The sequence below is a fragment of the Pelodiscus sinensis genome, chromosome 2, assembly GCF_052426305.1.
Source record: "Pelodiscus sinensis isolate ZL-2025 chromosome 2, ASM5242630v1, whole genome shotgun sequence".
Taxonomy (NCBI): domain Eukaryota; kingdom Metazoa; phylum Chordata; order Testudines; family Trionychidae; genus Pelodiscus; species Pelodiscus sinensis.
In genome coordinates, this window is record NC_143053.1 from 169757813 (window position 1) to 169781545 (window position 23733).

The 23733-nt window shown below is 40.2% G+C and overlaps 1 protein-coding gene across 2 annotated transcripts in view; it reads right to left on the reverse strand.

The window, feature by feature from the left end:
* POU6F2 (POU class 6 homeobox 2) overlaps positions 1 to 23733 on the reverse strand; it is a 402341-nt gene that overhangs the window by 131686 nt on the left and 246922 nt on the right. The gene's annotated exons all lie outside the window — the stretch shown is intronic.

Consider the following 23733-nt stretch of genomic DNA (forward strand, 5'->3'; position numbering starts at 1 on the left):
GCCAGCTCCAGGGCCACCCACACTGAACAGAGTCTAGCAGCCCCTGTTCATGGCAGATAGTCCTGTTTGTGGTGGCCAGGGTTGGCTGCAGGCACTAAGAGGGGTTGCTTGGCGGCAACAGCCCCTATCTGTGGGACAGGGGGAGGAGAGGAGAGGGGGGCAGCTCATCACTGTGCCTCCCGGGGACAAAAGCTGCCTCGCAGAAACATCTAAGAGAGGCAGCGTGGGGCAGGGAGAGCAGGCGGCACCCTGGAACCAGTGCTGGGGGGAGGCAGCAGGGGGGGAGGGGCACAGCAGAGAGCTCGGGATGAGCGGAGACTGCTTGAGTCCTTGCTTGCCCATGCTCCCTGCCGCACTTCTGCTTTTAAAATCTACAAGAGCCCCGCAGAAGCGCCTGCAGTGGAAAATGGACTGAAGCAGTCCCCCCTCGTGCTGTTTCCCCCCCGTGCCTCCGCCTCCCCGCCTCCTGCAAAGATGGTTCTGGGGGAAACTGGTTTTACCAGTTCCTTCCAGCACTGGCTCCTGCTCCCCCACTCCAGCTTTTCAGTTATGTTCTCACATGATTCAGGCCTTTCTTTGAAGAGTAACCACCGCTTCACATCCCCCAAATGGTGCTTAGTTTGATAGTGTGTGTATTGTAAGCAGGACTGCAGTTCTGCAAGCTGAAAGTCGCTGGGCTGAGATATCCCAGTGTATCCCCCTCATCCTCACATAAGAACCCTCTGGAGGTCCACTAGATAGGATAAAAGAAGAAATGTGTTAGCCACCACCACTCAAATGATCTCATGCATTCTCTCACTGTATCTATGAATACACAAGAACAGCCCTCTCCACCAAAATTCAGAACACTGCTCATGGCTTTCATTATAAATTGAAACTTTACTCCCTCAGTGAAAGAGTTTAATCAGAAATAATTTTCATAATTTGTAAACACTGCCAAATGTTTGATTTGCTCTGAAGTGATCAAGCCTTCTACCAGAAAATAATATAAAAATTACATACCATCTCACAAGAAAAACTTTTATAAATTAAATGTGCTGTAGTGACAAATGCTGTTGTCACTAGGAATGTCAGAGTGTAATTGAATAGTTGTGTAAACACATCACATGTTAGTAATTACACAACTATTGATAGTCCCTGGGGGGGGGGGGGGGGGTTGGCAGTCAATGCACTCCTGGCATCACTCCCAGGTAGCATCTTTATCAGAGACAGCAGCACGGGATGGCAGGCGGGAGCTGGTTTGCAAAGGAAGGTGGTTTAAAAACCAGCTTCCCACACAGACTGGTTTCTGCCTGCCACCCTATGCTGTGGAGCAGCCTCTGTCTGTGGTTAGACTGTGTTAGCCTCCCCTGTCTCCCTACTCCACTCCTGTGCTGCTGCCTCTTTCAGAGAGGTAGGTGGTGGGAGGTGTAGGTGGCTCCCCACATGTATCAGCTCCCGCCTGCTCCCCTTACCCTCCATGCTGCTGCCTCTGTATCAGAGGCAGCAGCGCAGGTGTATCTGTGTGTGAGAGACAGGCACCATCTCCAAGAGGGGGAATGCATGTAGTCAGCAGGATTAACTGATAAGTCTAGGCTTATCGATTAACTGTGTAGTCATTTACATGTTGACATCCCTTGTTTTCACCTCATGAAGCAATTCTGTAATACCAGAAGGTCACAGTGTCTTGAAAAATCAGCTTTTTAATCAACTTGTATCAAAAGGAGGCCATGCCAAAAGCAAGATGGGAGAATGCTGAGAATTAGGGATGTTAGGGTGTAATCAATGGTTAACTGATAAGCTGATGCTTATTGGTTAATGATATCGGTTAAACTCAGCTGACTCCTAGGGAGGCAGGGCAGTGAAGCCTCCTCACCAGGACCAGGTGGGCAGGGGCTGGTGGCTCTGCTCCTGCGGATGCTTCGCCATGGGCTCTGCGGTATGAACCTAAGCTTAAAACTTCATACTGCAGAGCCTGCAGCACATATAACCATGTAGCCGCTGAGATTTTTAGCTGTTACATGGTTACAATATTACACAATTTTTAACATCCCTAATTAGAACTGTACTCTATTCCTGGACCTTCTACGGACTTGATGTGTGACCTTGGGCAAGTTAATTAGTCTTTTGCTCACTTGTCTCATCTGTAAAATGGAGAATAATCAAACTTACTTCTCTCCCCCCCAGAAGTGTTTTGTGTGAGGCTAAATTCGTTAAAGCAAGTAAACTGTTTTGGGATCCTTTGAATGGAACATGGAAGTGCAAAGTGGGAACTATCATGTTATAAAGCCAACTTAGATACCATGCAAAATCATGGAAAGGTGGTTTAAAAGCTCGCATTATTGTCTTATTCACTTATCTTACTTATAAGATGTATATTTTGGGATAAACATTTCTGGCTTCACGAAAATATGTTTCAAGGGAATATTTTATTTCATTTTACTCTAAAATCTCTGTATGACTTTGATGCCAGAAAATTAAACAATTTCTTTTACATTTTTCAAAATGGGAATGCCTTTTAAAACGAACCCTCAACTTAGAAACTTTGCACACCATTACATAACACCTGATTTTAAACTATATCAAATGATGAAACTAAATTCCAGATTTCCTGGAAGAACTGAATTGACAGCCAAGCATATACAAGTAGAGATGCCTTCTTCATGAACTGGGTCACACCAATAGTGCCAGTTAAACCACCCTAGCTAATGACCAGAACAATAAAAATCCATGAGAAAGTTTCACCAACTAGATATCAAATGTTACAAAGTGTTTCCTCCAGCAAGGCCACAGACCAGAAAGATGACAAAAGAAAATGAAGAAAGGAAAACAGATTCAAGGGGAATAACTATGGGCCCCAAGTGGGCTTATTATATGAATAGACTGCAGGTAACTACATCCTTCCACTGCGGTGCTTCATAAATTCTGTCATCTTGTTAAAACTGTGAAGACCACTGACCTCACTTCCTCCATTAATAAGGCTACATTGCTTTCCTCTTAGACTTTTGTTTTGTTTATGAAACTTGAACCACGGTATAAATGTCTCTTCTGTTTGCTTTGAAGCTCATTACTTTTGACACCCCAGGACTAAGGGGAAATGCCCTCCGTACTCTGCTTACCAGCTGAACAAAACTAATTAAAATAAAAAAGCAACTTTTAAGGTTCACTCATTCTAGTTCTCATTCTGAAAATGCTACAATTAAAGATTTTTTGCTTTATTTGTAATATGCTGGAAGAGGTCCAAAATGGTTATGTGCCACTCATGTCGTATCAAGGAATATTTTAGATGGCTCTAACAACCTGTCTTCCTAAAGAAATAAAAATATATTTATAATTTATAATTATCGACAAAATTCAACTCCTGAACCACTGAGGACACATTTGGAGGGACAGGGGATGCAGAGATGGGGATCAAGTGGAGTATTCATAGGACATTCTTCCCACAGAGAGAGAAAGACTCAAAAGGTCAGGTGGGCAGTATGCTGCACAGCACTCTTTATTGCTGCTCAGAAAAAGAGGGAGCATACATTCCATTCAGCACCTGCTTCGGGACAGCAACATGTGGTCAATCCAGTTGCTCACATCCATCTCTGGCTTTGAAACCCCATTTGGTGCCTAGTTTAAGAAAGCATGTAGACTGTGACTTGTCTTGTCCTTGGCCTCTGCACCCTGAATAAGCACAAGACACGGCAGAATTTTCTCCTCACATAAACAGGACAAGATGCACTTGAACAGTATGTCTTTTTTCTGTTGCTATGCTTCTGAGTATTCTATGACTAAGCACATACAAAGTACACATCTTTAAATTTCACAGTATGCAGCCCAGATAAATGTTCAGCCATTATCCTCTGTCTATGAGACTGGGACCTTTACCTAAGTCACAAGCACAGTCAATAAAAAGAATCTTTTCGCTATAAAAGCTACAAAAACTCCCTGTGGTCATCTCTTGTAGCTGGTGAACTGCAATAAAGTTGCTGTTGCTGACTAGCCTTAGTTTTAGTGTCTCAAAGCAAAAATGCTACAAATAAATATATATCCATCACCATTGCTAATGAGAACAAGGGGGCAAATTCAGCGTGGAGTTACCCAGGTATACATCTGTGGTAATGCCAATGAAATTTGTGGATTTACCCTGGATTTATTCTGATGTAACCAAGTGCAGAAGCCATGCATCTCTTAGTTCTAAGGGGTTTCTTTTTCACTGATCCCCTTTTCACTTCACTTGAGTTACATATGATTTCGGTAGGCTCAGTACTTGCTTTTGCCTAGATAACAAGGAGCTCAGTTGTCTACACTTCCCCAGCGAGGGAATACAAAAGTATCATATTGAACATCACAATGAAATCTGCAATACAACAGTAAAAGCAAAAAATCCCACAAATCATAAAGTATCCCTAAAATTCATTTTGCTGCTTTTCTGCACAATTGCTGCATTGGAGCATAGCCCACAGTTACTGTGCTGCTGTTCTTAAGAAGACATGGAGAGTTTATATTCCACAGCTACTATACTTTCTTTTAAGCTTTTGTAACACAGCAATCAGAGATGGCTATAAATATCAGCCACTGTTATGCCCCCTTGCAGCCCAGAATTCCTCTTTCCAAAATGGAGGAGGATCTTTGGTCTCTGCAGCCCCACTCCATAGCTTTATGTAAAAATGACAGCAGCTCCATCCACTTATTTAGATGAGACATCATGTAGAACATGGCACACACAGAAAAAGGGTGCCAGGCTGCTGTTTATTTATGTCAGCCAACCTCCTCCCCCTACCCGAACACATCACTGACATTTGTGAATTAAGTTTTTATTGCTGTTTTTCATCCAATCCACCCCATCCCCAATATCTGCCTCACTTTCTCTCTCTTTCTTTCTTTTCTCCCCAGGACAATCTTCTGTATTGTGTGCTTTGGTATACACCACACTCATTTATCTTCTTGGACTATGCATTCAAAAAAAAAAGTAGTAAAAGGAAATAGTAAAAAATCCAGTCCAATGTGAGTGGCACAGCTATAATTCTTTATGAAGCAGCAGGTAAGATTGATTGTCAAGGGTCAAAAGGCTAGGTCAAACTCCGCTCATTCGTCAGCTGAATGTCATTTTTGTTTTCCCTGTCACCAGATAGCTTTTTAAAAAAATTGAAACTCCTTCCTCATTATCTGGGACTTGGCTCTTTTCCTGCCATCCAGTATTAATCAAACCGTGCTTCAAGCCTGGCCCACATCTTTGAGGTTCTTCTTCATGTACTTCTTCCCTTTCTTAAGCACTACACAGCAAGGACAATTTGAAAGATCGTTTTCTCACACAGAGAATTTGGAAAATTGCTGCTGTGGTAAGAACGATTTGAAAACATGCATGCAGTATAAACGTTTGAATGAACCAAAATTTAATTACATCAAAGCAGGTCCTAAGCCCACACAGCGATGTAATTGAATCATGGTTACATACGTGTACCTCATATGGAATCCTTAAAAAAAGATATGATATTCTGAAGTCCTCTAAACAAAGAATAACTTTTTTTGATTTTGTAGTTATAATCACAAGCTGTGTACCCGTGGAATAATGCTAATAGGGAAGTTATCCATTGATTTACTGTGAGCTTGATTTATACAAGCCTGATTCAAATGAAAATGGAACCAATAATTTCCTTAAAGAGAACTAAATATCTAAATTAACAGAAGCTTAATTACAACCAAGTGAAAGGGAATGGAGATCTATTTACTGGACATTTGGGAATAGATTTTTCAAACCTACACTAGGCAACAAAACAATAAAATAATGATGTATAGAAAATACTCTGCAAGTGCAATTATCTCATTGTGCACACAAATAAAGATAATAATTTCGCATCGTTCACAAAAAAATCACCCAGCAGTTTATAAGAATAACTAGATAAGCCTCCTTATGGAACCAACTTCACTTTTTCTAAAGTCAGCTAGCAGAACTGTAATTGACTTCAGTGGGAATAGGATCAGTAACTCTTTCCTTGTTAGGGAGGCAAGTAATATTCAACTCATTTTACCAACTGATAAACTGAGACAAAGTGATTAAGTGAATTCACTATTGCTACATACTGAGTTGGTGGCAGAGCTGTGAATTAAACAAGACAACACTGCTTTCCTGCTTAGTGTACATAAATTGTTTGCATGTGCATATGTATTATTTGTAGACACAAACTGAAAATTTGATCCATAAAACTTCCTTTCATAACTTTAAAAAATAATCAGAACTCTTTAAAGTTTATTCTTTAAAGCTTGAAAGCAGGGCTAATTCTTCTACATTAAAATCTCTGCAAATATATATTATTGTATTTCACTATGGCTGTTGTGCTGTAGTCATTACGAAAACTTTTTCCATGGCTGTGGGACTATATCTTTAAAGATATAGGCAAACATTTTCTAACTTGAGTGCCTATAGAAAGTACCTAAATCTACTGAGGTATTATTACTAGGAGCAGGAAAAATATTTTAACTAATTTCAAGGCCACATAAACATTTGTGTATCAAAAGTTTGACTAAGACGTCAATTTTATCCAGTTTCTGGTCCACATTGAGAGACTTTGAAAATGAGCAACAAAAGGATAGATATAAAGTAGGGCTGTCAACTGATCTGAGCTAACGCCCGTGATTAATGCAAGACAGGATTAATGCGTTAATTTTTTCAACATGTTAATCACATTAATGCTGCACTGCCCCTTTGAAGTGCTGCTCCGGTGCTTCAAAGGGGCAGCGCAAGCAGAGCTGGGGATCAGATGGAGTCCCCAGGTGATCCCAGGCTTCTAATGTGCTGCCCCTTTAATGCCCCAAAATGGCACTTCAAAGGGGCAGTGCAAGGGGAGCCCTTTTGAAGTGCCGTTCTGGAGCTTCAAAGGAGCTTTGCAACAGTGGAGCCAGGGATCAGCTGGGGACTCCAGCTTATTCCGGGCTCCATTCAGTGCTGCCCCATTGAAAGACCGCCGCAGAGTTTCAAAGGAGAGGCGCACGATTAATCACGATTACATTTTTTAATTGCTTGACAGCCCGGATATAAAGCAAAGAGTAACACTGTTTAAAAAATGACAGACTGGATAGAGTGAAAAACAAATGTGAAAAGAATATAAAAACTAACCTAAAGAGGAGAGACAGAAACACCAATGAAACAAAATAAGTATATATACAAGGTAGATATCTAGACATCTAACTTCACCCAGCTGAAAAGATGTACATTTTACAAAGTGTGCTTCTATCCCTAATACACAAGACATACTTCACTTTAGCCAGAAAAAACTACCTTTATATATATTTTTAGTATTTTTAAACCATGAGTTTAATTTAGATAGAACATTTTATATTAGTTTAAGTTACTGATGTTAATTGACTTCAATTGCACTAATTTTTCATTTTGTTTTGAATTTTTTCATTAGAAAACAGACATTTTCTGCAAAAGTTTTTGAATGCAACTGTTTTGTTCAACATTTTTTTGTAGAAATAAAATTGGATTTCAGCCACTTCTAGTAATGAAAAATAATTCATCCAACTGAAACTGTGGGATGGAATGAGGATGGGGGAATTAAAGCAGGCAGATTCATTAAAAAATATCACTCATGGCACTTGTGAGTTTCATGATTTTCGAGCCAAGCTGCAGAGCGGACATCCTGCTGTGTATGCTGCAGCATGTCAGTATAAAATCTGAATTTGCTCAATCTCACTAATCTGGGAAATGGCATAGTGGGGTTTGGCCAAGTGCAGAGATAAGAGCAAATGCAAACTGGAGTTGGGGGTACTGTCTAAGAGACACTCTTTTCAGTCAGTAAAATGACTGATTATATGTTCCCAGCTGGGTTTTGCATGAGGCCTTGTTCACTAAAATATTAATACATGCCATTTAGCTAAACAGTACAACAAATCCATGATACTGTGCCGAGTACTGCCACAACTGACACATTTCAAATTCATCGCAGATGACTGCCAAACCAGGATGCTTTCTACTGACAAACTACAGCCCTGTCTAGTGGCCACAGGTTTTCAGAATTAAGTTGTTTTCAGTCACATCTATGGCCCCATTTACCTGAGTGATAGTAAATGGTGTATTGTGTACAGGCAATAATAATGAGAACAAAGAGGCAGGTCCTTATAGATATAGCAGAGAAAGGGCTTTATTGAGGTGCCCTGGAAGAGGCAGAGATAGCACAACTTTCAGGTGTAGCAAAACCTATAGTCTTTGCTGCTTAAGGGCCTTCCAGCATAGCTTCCTCACTAAACTCCGGAAACATTTATTTTGAAGAATATGGTGATAATCTTTAATCTTTAATGGAAGACATGGTAGATTTGTTGAATCTCTGAGCCAGGTATACAGGGATCCCTGAAATGAGGTATATGGGGCTCCCCAAAAGAGCGTATTTGCTCTTCCGCAAAAAGAAGCAGAAGAGCAAATGCGTTCACTGGATGCGGCAGTTTTTCCAGGATACCACAGGTATCCCGGAAAACCCCTGCAGTCTAGATGTACCCTCTCTGGTGGACTATGCAAATAGAATTGTGATTTTCACTCATAAACTTTCTAACCTAACCATCATTTTATTATTTATTTAGCAGCGGAAGAGGCTACTCCCATGTATTTTCCCCCAAATGAGGCAATCGGGACCTTAAAGGCGGTTTCCGCCACAAGCTCTTTTCACATGGCAAACAAGCATCCGTCAGATAGCAATGATTCTTGTTTTTTTATCAGGTTGGCGCCAATCTGCAAGCTGTTCTGCACATGTAGACCCCTCATCTAAATCAAGTCCCAACCACACCAGTGGGTCCTTGTGAATGCAGGGTCCACTCATGTGGAGGAGATTATAGCTATTCATTACTTATCCTGAGACAACCAGCTTCTGTTTTGATTTCAAAATCATCTTAACTACATCACCCGGGGACCTATACAAAAGTATCTACACTATCGTCATTTCTTAACACATTTTTATTAGATTAAAATAAGTTTTTATCATATAAACACCCAGCATTGTCTCCAAATCTTTCCAGTTACCAGGCTTTTGTTGAGAGCCCCAATTTGATTTGATCTGCAACCAACAATGTATCTGAGACATTCACTTGGCAAGTCTTCAAAATTCAATACAGGCTCTCTCTCCCCAATGGAAAAAAAAGGCCTAGTCCTCAATCTGAGAGACTCTAAAAGAGGCCTGATTTTCACAGAGTGCTCAGGTCTGAAAATCAGGCCCTTCTAAAGTGTCTGAAATTGGGCATCAAACAGCACAGGCACCTAAGTTCACTAATCATTTTGGAAAATTTGGTCTGAATTTTGTATTCCCCTCCACTCTCCTATTTGACCACTGCTTATGGATTTATTTCAGTTGCACTGAACAACATGATATATTGATACTGGGGTGTGTAAAGTGTTTTTCTACTTCTACACTTTACAACTAGTTGGACTTTCCTCCAGGAAACCTGTGTCTGTCTGTATCTTGGGGAGAAGAAAGCCTTGTGCAACTGTAAGATGTAGATATATGCATCAAAAGGTACAGAGAGAACCAATGTTATTTTATTAAAACATAGTACTATAGTTTTATTGCATTCAATTGAAAGAACCATAAATACTCAGACTATGAGTCAGATGATGCAGTTATAATTTGGGCAAAACTTCCATTACAGGATGGAGCCCAATGTCTACCTTGTAAAAATATTCTTTGTGCATCAGGCATAGAAAGACCAGACAACTACATACAAAATCACTTAGGAAAAGATTGTGGACAGAAACAATTTCTCAGAATTTGTAGGGCTTTATAAGAACTTGAGTGCAGAAAGCTCTGAATTGTATGAATTTGTTGCTTCCATTTTAACATTAAATGGAGATTTAATATGGCTACTTTCATTTGTCATGAATGCACATAAGCAGTGCTGAAAGACTAATACGCAGAGATTTGAAATAGATTTCTTCAAAAGGAAGCTTCAGATTCCTGAGTGTGTAGCAATACCTCTATTTTAAGAAATAAGGATCAAATTAAGTATTTACTGCTGTATTTATAGTGTTGCCAATGGGGTCAGCAAATTTACGAACAATTTATAATTTTAACTGTCTTCCAGACAATGGGTCATATGTGCATTAAAGTAGCCATAATAACCTGTCAGTAAAAATTTCCTGGAACACATTCATTGCAGAAAATGTTTGCAAATGGAACAGCATTCTTAAGGACTGGCAGCATCATTTCCCCAATGAAATGATACAACCAAGGACTGTAAAAAGGAACTCCAAAAAGCAAAGCATATACTAAGTGGAATTTTAAGGATTTTTTTGTTTGTTATTTTGGCTCTATATTCCATGGAGTTCAGGTCAAATAGTTATATTTAATATATAAGTACTGACTGGAAAATATTAATGATGACATACAAACTAGAGACAGCAAGAATAAAATATTATCTGTATTTGATTTCCTGAATTATTATGTATTATTTTGACTATAGTAATGTGTAAAACAAGTGAGGCGTTTTCCAAATACAGAAGGAGATGGTGTCATTTCTTATTTGTCAACTGCTTCACTGTCGGTGTATTTGAAGTGATCTAATTACTTGCGTACCTAATGTCTTCTTATGCTATTTGGTGTTGATCTTGCTCACACTATATTCACTGTGGCTGTGTCTAGACTGGCAAGTTTTTCCGCAAAAGCACGTGCTTTTGCGGAAAAATTTGCCAGCTGTCTACACTGGCCGCTTGAATTTGCGCAAGAACACTGACGATCTAATGTGAGATTGTCAGTGTTCTTGCGCAAATACTATGATGCTCCTGCTCGGGAAAAAGCCCTCTTGAGCAAATGCTTTTGCGCAAGAGGGCCAATGTAGACAGGTAAAAACTGTTTTGGACAAAAAAGCCCCGATAGCGAAAATGGCGATCGGGGCTTTTTTGCGCAAAAGCATCCATGCCAATCTAGACGCTCTTTTCCACAAAGGCTTTTAACAGAAAAACTTTTCCGTTAAAAGCATTTGCGGAAAATCATACCAGTCTAGATGCAGCCTGTAAGTTTTGCCATTGATTTCAGTAGAATCAGGCCCATTCACAGTACACTTGCTGCTCATTCTCTGCTGGCAGAATGCTTTCAAAGGTCTGCATCCACCTATGATGTCACCCAGCATAGTATTGAAAACTTAAATATTACCCATCAGTCATTCTCAGCACCACTTGTCCCTCTTGGGGGTCACAGCTCCAGCAAGGTCAGCTGCAATCTAACTTACAGTGCTCACTCACTAAAATACAGCCAGAAAAACATCTCTATTCCCTTTTCTTGGCATAAGGCGCAAGGCAGAAAATGCGAGTGAAAATATTTTGTTTGAACCCTTCTGCTGTGAGCTGTTATTCATTGGGATATTAAGAGAGGGCTGTCATATATCTGTGCATAACTCCCATGGACTACAGCGAGAATTTTGGACATGTTTCTGAGGAAAGAACTTGAACCTTAATCTACACAGTATACCACATAAATTCAGAATGGACTTGAACCACTATATGATAGCTTTGTATCAGCTCTGGTGAAAGCAGGTTAAATTCACATTGAGGCTACGGATAAACCTGCTGTTTTTTTCTGGAAAATGATATGCAAATAGTGCTCTCATTTGCATATCTTATTCCGATTTTTTTTGCAGAAGAGATTTTGCTGATTAAAGAGCTCCATGTTGATGGGGACATTTGTCAAAAAAAATCCCCCCCTTTTTCACAAGATCCTGTAACCCTCAATTTTTGAGGAATAAGGGATCTTGTGAAAAGAGTTGTTTTTTTCCCCAACAAATGGCCCTGTCTACATAGGGCTGTTTATTGGCAAAACCTCTTCCGCAAAAAGAATTGGAAGAAGATATGCAAATGAGAGCTCCATTTGCATATCATTTTTCCGCAAAAAAATGGCAGTGTTGCCGTAGCCTAAGATAATGGAACTGCACTTCATTACACCAGGGAAGATTTTGACCTAGTTATTTCAGCTAAAACTCTTTCGTATTAACCAGCTAAAAGTTTCCTGCATAATATTGTAACAAAAATGAAGTAACTGTATTTTGATGTTCTCACTGACACAAGTGGAAGGAACTTGCACATGCTTTGAAATAACCCCCATTTATTCCCCCTAAGTCATGCTCCAGAACTCCAGACTTATGCTACTACACCATGATGTCACAACTACGAATTTGTCCCACGGGATGGTGGAAATGGCTTTTGGAAGGGGGGAGGGAGCACCATCTTTATAGTATGATGATTAAATTCCATATCCCACCTGGGAAAAACAAATACCACTACAGCATAAAATATTTTCATGTATCTGATACTCAAAAAGCTAGCTTTAAGACCAAGCAGGACTGAGCAGTAGCTTAATGTCACAAAAACAATGCATTCAGGGCATCACAGAGTAGCTCAACTAACCAAGGAGACTTTGAAAGGACGTATTTTTTTAACCTAACCTTAACTTAAAATCAGCTCTGTGTTAAATGGGCTGAATGCCTCATCTCTACTTTTTGTTTTTTGGCCAATGACCAAATCTCTAGCTAAGATTCCCGTTGAAGTAACTGGGGGTTATGATTGATCAACACCCCTAGAATTCAACTCACTTATCTAATTGCCTAACTATGGATTTGGGATTTTAGCCTGATTCAAAAAGGACATTCCTAAACTACTGGAGTAGCCCTCCTGATTTCAGTGGGACTAATCACAGGCTTAAAAGTTAGGTGCTTAAATAATTTCTGTATTAGAGCCTTTTGAATACCCATGTATGACAATGTTGGCCTTAGTTCTTACTCAGGTAAAACTCCCAGAGGTTTCAAAATGAGAATTTAGCCTAAGGACTGAAGAATGTCACTCTTAACATTTTAAATTTTTCCCTTCTTCATACACCATCTATCTTATTCATCTTTTTTGCTTGCACTGTGTAATAAGCAGACATATCCTTTGAGCAATCCTTAACAATTCCTGAACATTTTAACTGGTAGGTTACATCTAATGTAGACGCTGTCATTAAATATGTATAGTTTAGATAGTTACTGCCAATGTACATTATCTTGTGTTGTCTACATTTAATCTCTTGTTGTGTTGCTCAGTTATGTAGCTCAATTAGTTTTAGATCCTTTTAATGACTAGTTATGAATGTTCTAAACGTACAGTTGTAAAGCGTAGTCATAATTACAGTTTTATGTAAATGGAACTGTATGGAACATGCAACTGTAATTGAGTTTTTTTTGCAAGTTTCAACACTATGATTGCCATAGCTTAATATATTCAAGTTTGGTTCCTTTACAGAATAGAACAAAATCAATACCAAGCTCCATTAGTGTGCCTTCCAGTTCTGTCTTGTTGGCATAGTAAGTTTTATGCAGTATTTAACTGATTACCAGAGTGATATTCATCTCCCACAAGACAGACATCAGCACAAGAAGGATGTGCTCCAGCAAGATGAGATGTAGCTGAATATTTCCAAAACTAAAAACTTCCCAGCAGCATCAGTAGTTTCTTTATAAGGTACTGGATCAGAGAATGGAACCATTCTGCAAGATCATTGGATGTGCTGAATTGTGTTTGTATTGCATGTCTTGAGGACTATACAATATGTAGTTTCATTGATTCTGCCCACTAGTGACTAAAGGAGAAAGGAAGACTCCAAATCCTTTCCCAGAAATTGTTTCCTTCATCTTGTTTTATATAGTTTGTTTTTCTTGGGACAGCTTTTGGTTTGATCACATTTAGGGTTCACACAACTAAAGTTAACATAAAAGTCAATCTATTTTCCTGGTGCTTTCTATCAAAAGGATAATCATAGGGTGCAATAAGGTTTAAAAATATTGCAAAGTTGCTGATGCAGTTATTAAAAAAAAACAAAAAAATTAATGTTAACTATAGTGCTTGACACTTGCTGGCTGTTTGTGGAAGCAACAGCAGTTTTCTACAGTTTAACCCTTTCATGGTGATTTAAAAGGCCTGGAGCTCTGGCGTAGTGCTTACTGCTGTATGTGTTTGCAGGACTGGAGGCTTAAGATTACCAACTTTCTGAGTCAGGGTTCTTGCCTTATAACCAAATGTATATGAAAAGCACTGAGTATGCTATCTAAATAGCAATAATGGGTGTCACATACACTGTATGTAATCTTAGCAGCTGTGTTCCACTCACTAGACTAACTTCAAGAGTGACAGAAAGACATATTCGCACCTGACGAAGTGGGTCTTTGCCCACGCAAGCTTATGCTCCAATAAATCAGAAATCAGTCTATAAGGTGTCACAGGACTCCTTGTCACTTTTGCAGAAAGACATACTGTTTCCAGGTCAGACATAACAGTATTGTTAACAAGTTAGTTAACACGCTTTCAATGTAATTCTTGCTCTTCTTTAAAAACATTAACCTGGAAAACAGTTATATTCCAAGAAATGTCCAGTCAAAATCAAAGATGGAATTTCCTCAACTTCTTACCTCTATTATTATAGTAAATTATTGCCTTCTATCAGAGACAGTACTTTTGAATTGAGAACTCCAGGAATGATACCGATAGGAATTCTGTTGCACTTCATGCAGGTTTCTCCAGCAAGATTAAGAGGATAATGTAGTGATTTTGCTGCTGTGATAATCTGCACTGCCCTACAGAGTTGCACCAGCAGTGTCCCTTTCGCTGGCAGAATGCAAAGTGCTGAGGCTTTTTATATAATTTTATGTCTATAGAATCATTCCCTGGATATAAAAATTGTTCATACCACCAGATGAACACAAAGCAATTCCTGCCTGTTAAATCCATATAGGAGGGTTCTCTTCTGTTTGTTTATACTTGCACAAATGATATACCACCTGGCTGACGTTGAAAAACATCAGGTATTCGGCAGGTGGAAGATGACATGTATTTTGTACATGTTACAACTGACCCTCCACAGCCTGAAACTTTTTTTTGTTTTGTTTATAGTCAACCATGGCAACTAGTGGTAACACTTTCTGCATTAGTCACATTATCGGATGGGGAACAGTGAAAAAGAGTGGTCTAATTAGATGCTGCTATGTCATTCCGCAGGCTGATTCTAAGAAAAAGATCAAAGATTTTGATCTATTTGATGAATGTGATCAGTCTCTTCTCCACACACTCTTCCTGGGTCTTCCTTCACTTTCGACTTCCAGAACTCTTTATTAACCGACTTCCTGCTTTTCATGGCATCTTTCTCTGTCCCTCATTGTTTTTGCAATTCCTTTGTTTAATGCCTCTATGGTATCTTTTTAGGTGTTCTCATTCACTGTTTTGAATTCACTTATTATGCCTATGCTGATGGCTCCCAGTCCTTCACCAACTGTTATCTTTGTCTGCCTTCTCTGGGTCTCCTCATTGCCAGTTCAGTTTCACCAGTGTGAAGTGTATTATTTACACAGAATCATAGGCAGGCATGATGTTGTGCAGAGAAATATACATGACAAGCTTCTGTGTTGAGGAACTTACTGTCTAAAAATGAGATGTATTCCCCTGCCAAATTCTATTCACTCTTTATCAACATTGACAACATGACTGTCCTCCACACTGCCCAAACTTCCAGATTTGGTGTAATCTTTGTCCTTTCAGTGAAATCATACTATGGAAGTAAAACCAGTATCTCCAGTCTAGGGAGTTCAGACACATCTTTCATTAAAATTAATAGAATCATAAGCCAGTTTTTTATTTAATATATTTTACTAGTTGTAATGTGCTTCAGACCCTGCTATGCAATACTATACAGCTAATAATGACAGCCAAAAGGAGATAAGTGTTGCAAAGACAGGAATACTTGCTAAGGCACTTTGACAAAATTTTCTCAATTTTAGTAGTGTGATTCATATCCTTTTGGAAGAGCAAGCAATGAATGGAGAATTGGGTCTAAATTCAACAAGATGAAATTCAGTAAAGGTAAGTGTAATTTATCTTAGGAAAGAAAAATCAAATACACATCTACAAAATGGGGAATAACTGGCTAAATGGTAGTGTTGCTGAAGGGGACCTGGGGGTTATAGTGGATCAAAAATAGAATAGGAGTCAATGATGTGACGCAGTGCACAAAAAGCTAATACGATGTTGGGGCACATTAACAGGAACATCATATGTAAGATATGGGAAGTAACAATCCTTTTATACTTAGCTCTAGTGAGGCCTCAGCTGGAGTACCATGTCCAATTCCATGCATCACACTTTAGGAAAGATTAGGACAAATTGAAGAGAGTCTGGACAAATGCAATAAAAATGATAAAAGATTTAAACCTAGAAGGAAAGGTTTAAAAAAAAACCGGGCACATTTAGTCTTGAAACTGAGGAGGATCCAAATAATCTTCAACTATGTTAAGGGTTGTTAGAAAGAAGACTATCCCACTGAAGGTAGGACAAGGAGTCATGGGTTTAATCTGCAGCAAGGGAGACAGAGGGTATGTCTACACTACCCCGCTAGTTCGAACTAGCGGGGGTAATGTAGTCATCCGCACTTGCAAATGAAGTTCCACGAGGCGTACAGCTAGTTCGGATTAGAAGCCTAATCCGAACTAGCTACTCCGTGCCGCGTGTAGCCGCGCGGCACGGGGTTCGAACTAGCCGGCATTTAAAAATGGCGCCAGCCGGCTTCATGCAAATGAAGCCTGGGAAATTCAAATCCTGAGCTTCATTTGCAAGTGCGGATGATTACATTACCCCCACTAGTTCGAACTAGTGGGGTAGAGTAGACATACCCAGAGAGAGGGTAGATAATAGGAAAAATCTTTCTAACTATAAGCCTAGTTAAGCTCTAAAATAGGCTTCCAAGGAAAGTTGTAGAATCTCCACCTCTTGAAGTTTTTTTAAGAACAAGTTAGACAAACACCAGTCAGGGATGGTCTAGGTTCACTTCATCCTGCCTCAGTGCCAGGGCTGGGACTGGATGGTCTCTTGAGATCCCTTATAATCCAACACTTCTATTGTTCTAAGACTAAATGATGGTGGAATGACCCAGAATTGTGTTCCCAAGCCTCTCAATGTTTTGCTGCAGGAATATACAAACTAAAGGTCACATATTGTCTCTGACTCACAAGTGGAACTGCCATATATGTCACCTCGCAGCTCTAAGCATACTGTGTACAGCCCCTTGTGGATAACGTGCCAGGTAAGCTGCATATTTTACTACTGTTATTAGAATACACAATAGCTATGGGCCTCATTCACCCCTAGCTGGGAATAACTGGCAGAGGGAATGAGAAAGTCCAAGAATTTTAAATCACAGAGTTTCCTCTGAATTTTCCTGTCTGTGGGGAGGTGGAACTAAATTGCTACTAGGCCCGATGCTTTACAACACATTAATCAGTGATCAGGATGTAAATATAAAAATCAGTACTGATACAATTTGTGGATGAGACTAAGGGTATGTCTAGACTACATGCCTCTGTCGCCAGAGGCATGTAGATTAGGCTACCAGACGAAAAATGAAGCGGCGATTTAAATAATCGCCGCTTCATTTAAATTTGCATGGCTGCCGCGCTGAGCCGACAAACAGCTGATCAGCTGTTTGTCGGCTCAGCGCGATAGTCTGGACGCGCGGGTGTCGACATCAAAGGTATTTGTCGACCACCCAGGTAAGCCTCCTGGGATGAGGTTTACCTGGGTGGTCGACAAATACCTTTGATGTCAGCAGGGGAGCGTCCAGACTATCGCGCTGAGCTGACAAACAGCTGATCAGCTGTTTGTCGGCTCAGCGCGGCAGCCATGTAAATTTAAATGAAGCGGCGATTATTTAAATCGCCGCTTCATTTCCCTATGTCTGGTAGCCTAATCTACATGCCTCTGGCGACAGAGGCATGTAGTCTAGACATACCCTAAGATTGGAGAAGTGGTAAATAATGATAACTGGATAGTGACACAGTAATCTGAATCCCTTGGTAAGATGTGCTCTTTCAATCGAAATGTGTTTAAAAACAGCCAAATGCAAAGTTACACTTCCAGGGAATGCAGGCACTGTCCAAAGAATAGAAGGCTGTATCCTGGAAAGCCGTGATGCTGAAAAGCGTTTAGAGCGGGGTGGGGAACCTTTTTACGGTTGGCGGCTGTTGACCCACAGAAAAATCATTCAGGGACCACACACAAGCAAAAAGAAAAACCACCCCCCCCAAACCAAAAAACAACCCCCCCATCACTGACAAAGCCCCTGACTGAGTGGGAGAAAGACACTGCTCACATTCTCCTCACACACCAGAATCTAGGGGAGCCCAGGCTAGTAGATTTTGTGTGCTTCAGCCCAGTGTTGGGGAGGGCCCCTGAGCCTTGGGGGCCAGATCCAGGCAAGTCAGGCGCCGCATCCGGCCCCCCAGCCCTGATATTCCCCACCCTTGGTTTAGAGGCTACAATGCACAAACAACTCAGAATGAGCTCCTAATGCAATGCTATGGAAAAGAGGGCTCATGCAGTCCTTAGGGATTATTGATTGTGAGCAGGGATTTGTCTGTACCTGTCACTGGTGAGACCAATACTGGAATACAGTTCTGGCATTCATGTTCTTACAGGGCATTGAAAAACTGGAGAACTGCAGAACAGAAAATGATTTAAGGGACAGCAAAAATGCCTTACAGTGAGAGACTTAGGGTACATCTACACAATTGCGTGTAGCTCGAAATAAGATACACAATTTGAGCTACACAAATTGTATAGCTTATTTCGAGATAGCCTATTTTGAAATTTGGCACTGTCTACACGCACCAAAATTTGAAATAGAGTGCTATTCCAGTGTCTTCCTTATTCCTTGTGCAACGAGGTACAGAAGAAGTCAGAATAAGATGCCAGTTATTTTGAATCTATTTAGAAATAACAGGTGTGTTGTTAAGATACGCACAATGCTATTTTGGGATTACGGAAGAAAACATGGTTTCAGGATAATGGCTCTCCATCACGGGGAGCAAAAGGTCTTTACTCTAGCAGAGAAAAGCATAACAAGAACCAGTGCCCTGGGTCTGGGGGAGGGCATTGGGTTGGGAGGGCTGGGGGTGCCTGGCTCTGGGGGAGGGATGTGTGGCTATTTGCACTACTATCCACAGCTCTTTTGGCTCTTTGTGTCTAACTAGTTGGCCACCCCTGTCCTTGAGCCATGCTCCATGCCAAGTCAGAATGTTTACACTTCAAATAAACAGCCCTGTAACTTGAACCCCTTAGCCCGAATCAGATGGGCCAACCATGAGTTTGTATGTACAGTGAAGACATACCTATAGTCCTTTATTTAGATGGTGAGACATACTGGACTGGATGGTTTGCCTGAAACTTTTCATGCATCTTCCACTTAAGTAAAAGTGTAAGCCTTCATCTTTAACCTACTATAAATGCTGTTTAACAGTTTGGTAGCTGGCTAGCATCTTTTCTCCTTAGAACAAATGCACCCTTTTTATGATATGCCTGGTTTTCCGTTGGTTAGGCCTTAAGCTCAGATCTCCTTTTCGACAGAAGTAGACTCTATCTCTGTAGTGCTCTACATTGTACATTGGTTTTGTTTCAGAAATCAGGAACAGCCAAGGACTGAAGAAAATAGCTGCTGAATTGGAAGCTGGCAAAGCGCTCTCAAAACCTCAAAATAACTTAAAGGCATGTTAAAAGAAACAGATTTAAATCTGCAACACCAAGGGGCCATTGACTTGGTTGACAGGCCCAAAGCATGGCTTTTCTGTTCACTAAGAGGCAAGCATGTATGTATTTAAGGAAGGCAAATAGCTCTTCCCAATTGTGCTTGTCTGCTCAGTCTTTTCCACTGAAACTTAAAAGGCTCTGCAACAATGGGGAACTCCAACTCGTACTACGTCTGGTGGGTTGTTGTAGGTTTAAGCCCTGCTGAATTTATTTACGTTTTGGGTTGTTTGGTTCAGTGCTCATAAAGGACACTGGCTTGACTGCCCTGCAAAAGGAAGCATTTATTCAAAGACAAAGATGAAGCATTGGAAATGGAAGTGCAAGGAGGTGCCATAACTAAATAAAGTCCATGGTGAAACAGTAACCTTCTCTCTTTTCTGAGACCGCTGATTATTGTCAGCTGTGACTCTGATGTTGTGATGTGCACATCTCCCCACTCAGAACAGATGCACCTTTTTCATACAGGCCAGTGAATAGCTATCAGACTGAAATATGTTTCCCAATTTAGGCTTTGTTCCCAGGCCTGCTGTTGGGGGGAAAGAGGCAAAACGGTCAGTTGCCCCAGGGCCTCTGAATTCAAAGGAAGTGGTGGTTGGAGCCCTGAGCTCTTTAAATTACCATTGGAACACCATAGGGCTCACTCTGGGTGGGTCTGAGGGCTGAGGGGGAGGCGTGCTGCACTCCAGGCAGTGCTGAGGGCTGGGGGCAAAGGCTCAGCATTCTCTGAATGGTGTGGAGGGTTGGCTGTTCCTGACCTTACCCTCTCTTGAGCATGGAACCAACCCCCCTTCCCCCCCAGGCTGTTGGCACCCCTGCTTGTTTCAAATAGATAGCCCAAACTTTGTATCCTGCTACTGAGTATGTGAGCTAGCTTACTTCCTCCCACTCTGCTTTTATTTGCAGGCTGATTTATTGTGGGGATAAGGAGGGGAAGAAACTTGTTCAAAGACTCGGGGGGCTCCCATCAATAAGTTGTAGTATACGGTATGATTAGCCAAAATGTGGACCTAGTAACTCTGATGGCTCCCTTGTTAACAAATAGTAACAAATAATGGTGATCCCCCTGCCTTTGTGATATCTTTAGCTGGATATTTATTTTTGTCCCACTTGAGAAACATACAGTTTGGAGTCCATAAAAATACCACAGATAGCCACATTTTTTAAATTAGTCTGACTTTTTATCTCCCACCATGGTTGCTCATCATGTTTGAAAATCAGGTTATGTATTTCCCCAGTCTCATTTATATTTGCTTAAAAATTAATGTGTGGGAACTCCGGATTTGGTACCCAAAGAGTTAATCAAACTTCAGCTGATAAGGGAGACTTCCTCCCTGCATGTCCTCAGAGACAGTTGTAATTAATTTGATCTTCTCTAGTCATTAACTCAGATTCATAGTGAGCTCTCCACATATCACTCTATTAATTCACTGGAGATCAGTTCTCAGGATTCATTTAGTTAAGCAGCACTGTTGGATTACATTTTAAACCTCTTAAAACTGGTTGTAATTGATGTCTGTTTATGGAAGCTTACTTTAATGGAGTTGAAGTGAGATGAAAATCTAGCATACTAGTCTGAGATAGTGCCTTACTGTTTAAAGCCTGTCTCCAGAGGCATCCAGTTAAATAAGAGACACTGCAGAATAAAATACATTCCTCGTAAATCACTAACTGTCTCTTGGTATTTTTTAAAATGGTTTTTGGCTATTCTGATTGCTGGTTCCTTGGTAACTAAGAAACTAACCTGCAGTAGATCATCACTGTGCAATATGTGTATATGTGCTACATACCAAGGACTTAACCCTGCACCCATTGATGTAAATGGTAAAATTCCTATTGGTATCAGTGATGCAGCATCAGGTTCTAAATGCACAAATACAAAGAGCTTAATATTCTTGTCCATTCAAACTCAGTGAAATTAACACAACGGCCACCCTTCCAATTGCACTGGCAGCAACTTATTTGGAAGCAGCCCTATGGAACTCTCTGAAGTCCCAAAGCACCAAGAAATCAAAACGAGTATTCTGCAGATAGAATTCCGCTGCTTCAGTTCACCACTTAAAAACACAGAGTGGATAATTGGAATTTCATGACTGTTGCGTTAGACAATTTGACTGCTGTGTGTTCAAATTGGCTTTGAATTTCCTCAGTTCTGTTCGTAATTGATAGTTACAATTGTCAGGATTTAAAAAGGCAACACTTGTGTATGGCTTTTGTCACAAAACATACAGCATGAAATGACCTTTCAGGTTGTTTTAGGAAGAAGAGTGATATAGTAATTAAAGTGGGAGATGGGGCTAGGAGTGCTGTTTTCTATCCCCATATTTGCCACTGACTAGCTATATAACTTTGGGCAAGTCACAAAGGTTAATCCTTGGGCAAGTCACAAAAGTCAACCTTTTCAAAAGCATCCATTGCTCTTGGATGTCTTAGCTGACAGGTCACTAGCATGAGACAACTTGGGTCTAATTTTCACAGGTTCTGAGCACCCACAACTCTGGCTAAAGTCACCAGAAGCCACAGTTGCTCAGCACCTCTGACCATCAAGCCCAACGTGTGTTAAGTCTGGAACTTCAAAACAGAGGTACCCCAAATTTTGTATGCATTTGGAAAAAATGTCCATGCATCATTTTCTTTACTTGAGTAAGTGTAGATAAGCATATATCAAATTCTCGGCTGTAATGATATTGACTTCAATTTGGTCCAGTAATGTTTAGCGTTTTCACAGGACTTTTATGAGACTAAAGTCATTAAAATTTGTAAAATCCTTTGAGGTCCTTCGATGGAAGGTATTATAGAAATACAAGAAAGTATTGTATATGTAAAATCATTACAGCTACAGTGGCAGAGAAAGAAATGGGAGTCCCATTTTGAATAATATTTTGTAAGACTAGTATGCCCTTCATACACTTGAATTGTGCAGAAGATCGCGAAGAATAATATCATGATAGAGTCCCTTGGTCTATGAATGATAGTTTTAAAGTTCATGGGAGAAATTCTGTACTGACTTACATTCAATGACTTTAGTACAATTGCATAGGGTGTAAATCAGTACAAGAATATGGGCTCTTGCAGAATAAACATTTTCACTCTATTCTACCTCATAGGGTTTGATCTGGGGGGGAGGGGATTACTTTTTAAACACAAATACTAAGGGAACAGAACATACTGCATGAATTTTATTCTTGAGCCCTAATTGCGACAACATATTTACTTAGCCTACTCTAAGTCCACTCAAGGCTCCATTCCTAAAATACAGCTTGAGTTGTGGGGACTGTATGTGCTTTCACAACAAGATGAGATAAATTGCCACAATCTTCTTTAAAGTGATCTTATGCCAGATGAGCTGAACAATGGACTGGAGGAACCCAATGGTAAACTTGACTGTTTTCTGCCAAATAAAAGTAAGATGGAAATGGAGGTCAGTGATTTTCTTGGGTATAGCGTTCTTCTTGTCATAACAGAAGAGAAAAGGAGTTGGCTACTGCTCAGAGCAAATGGACTGGGTAATTTTGTTAAGTATATGTTATTCACTGCAGTTTATAATATACAAAAAATGTTGCCTGACTCTCCCTGGCTGGAAAGAAATGACTAACATAGCATAAGCAAAACACAAAGTTAAAAGTGATAAAATGTAGGAAAATGCACAAAAAGATATTTTAATTTTTTAACATTTATTTATTTATAGGTATTTCTATGGACCACCATATCATCTTAGCACCCTGTAAATATTAATGAGTTCATCTTCACTACATGCAGGGAAGTATTATCTTTCTATTTTAAACTGATAGGAACACCGAAGCAGAAGATGATTAAGCAACTTGCCCAAGGTCACACAGGAAGTCTGCGACAGAGCAGGAAACAGAACCCAAATCTTCCAATTATTCCTCGCTTGGAAGCAGGTATGGAAATTCTACATATTTCTTTAAGTTCCTTTTAAAGTGTTTCCCAAATATAAATTTCATTTATGTGTGTTTCTGTTATTCACTTTATTCTATAGTTAGAACATAAAAATATCCATATTGGGTCAAACCAAAGGTCCATCCAGTCTAGTATCCTATCTTCCAACAATGGCCAATGCCAAATGCCCCAGCTCTCACAAATAGAGGCTTGGGGCACCATTCCTGCCCATCATTGATGGACCTATCCTCTATGAATTCATCTTGCTCTTTTTTGAACTCTCTTAAAAGACCTGACCT